Source organism: Eptatretus burgeri, chromosome 5 (genome assembly GCF_056783735.1).
Source record: "Eptatretus burgeri isolate ZD-2024b chromosome 5, Ebu_testis_v1, whole genome shotgun sequence".
Lineage (NCBI taxonomy): Eukaryota > Metazoa > Chordata > Myxini > Myxiniformes > Myxinidae > Eptatretus > Eptatretus burgeri.
In genome coordinates, this window is record NC_140965.1 from 113154310 (window position 1) to 113155658 (window position 1349).

Below are 1349 nucleotides of genomic sequence, written 5' to 3' on the forward strand. Positions count from 1 at the left end.
CGCCACAGCGGATCATCCGTATGATCCGCATAGTGATTTGGCACATGTTTTACGCCGGATGCCCTTCCTGATGCAACCCTGGTCGCCTCTTACGACACAGGGATATGGTACACCTATTTAACCGGGGTATACACCGGCCCAGCGTACTGGTACTCACTTCGCCGACCTCGGAAGGATGACAGGCTGAGTCAACCCCCTGGTGTATTAATTCAGTGGCCCAACGGGGCTTGAACTCAGGACCTTTTGGATCCCAAGCCACTGCCCTAACCAGTGCGCCAACACCAGGCTGGGGCTAAAAACGATATATGGCATGATAATTAAAAAAGTTGTGGCTGAGTTATGACAAAAATAGGTGGATGAGTTGGGTAGGTCACAATTACAAGCCAATTAGATTTTGATTATGGTCCGGATTCAGATCCGGCCTATGATTGGGATACAAAACGTAAACTGTCTGCATCTGGACCATTCGTCCTTGTCACACACCAAAATCGATACGACTTGTTCTTTTCACCGACTCAACTCAACCACTAAGTTTTGTCAAAATCTGTCCACAATTTTGTGAAATATCATGCGTTGTTTTTGGCCCCATCTCCCAATGGTGAAGAATTACTTTGAAAATTATCTTATCCAGATCTTCACCAAAATCAAACCAATTCTTCCATGTGACACACTCAACATGTACACCAAATTTCGTCCGAATCCGTCCATAACTTTTTGAGATATCCTGCTCCCAGACAGAGAGGGTGGGGGGACCCTTCAGTGGCAGCAGTAACAATTTCACCACCATCGATCAGGGGGAACTTTTTTTGTTATTCAAACTATGAAAAGAAAACAATTCAAGTCAAGCCATATAATAATCTCAGCAGTAACGCAATTGCTAATCTGCTCGGATGGTGCAGAAGCAGAGAGCACTTACCTTTGAGCTGTATATTCTGGGTTTGATATATTCAGTGCTGTATATTCAGTGCTTCACAGGCAGGCCATTGCTTTACCGAGAGCGCAGTCCCTCGCATGGACGTTAAATTAGGTGTACCATCTGCCGGCATGAGTTTGTGGACCTTAAAGATCCCATGATGTCCTTTGTGAAGAGAAGGTGAGCTATTTGCCAGCACCATGAACAAATTCAAAATGTATGCCCTGACTTCCTGCGTCGGAGTGATGACCAATCCAGGATTGTAATCCGAGCCATAGAAACTGCTTCGGCAGCACTGACACTCCGTGAAGAGCACGGTTCATCAGCTGAATCGGACATGAGGCATGGATAGTCTGTTCGCGAAAAACTTTCCAAAGCCAACCCCACAAAAAGGTAGGAATAGTGACCTCCAGTTAATAAATAGTGTTGGAATGGA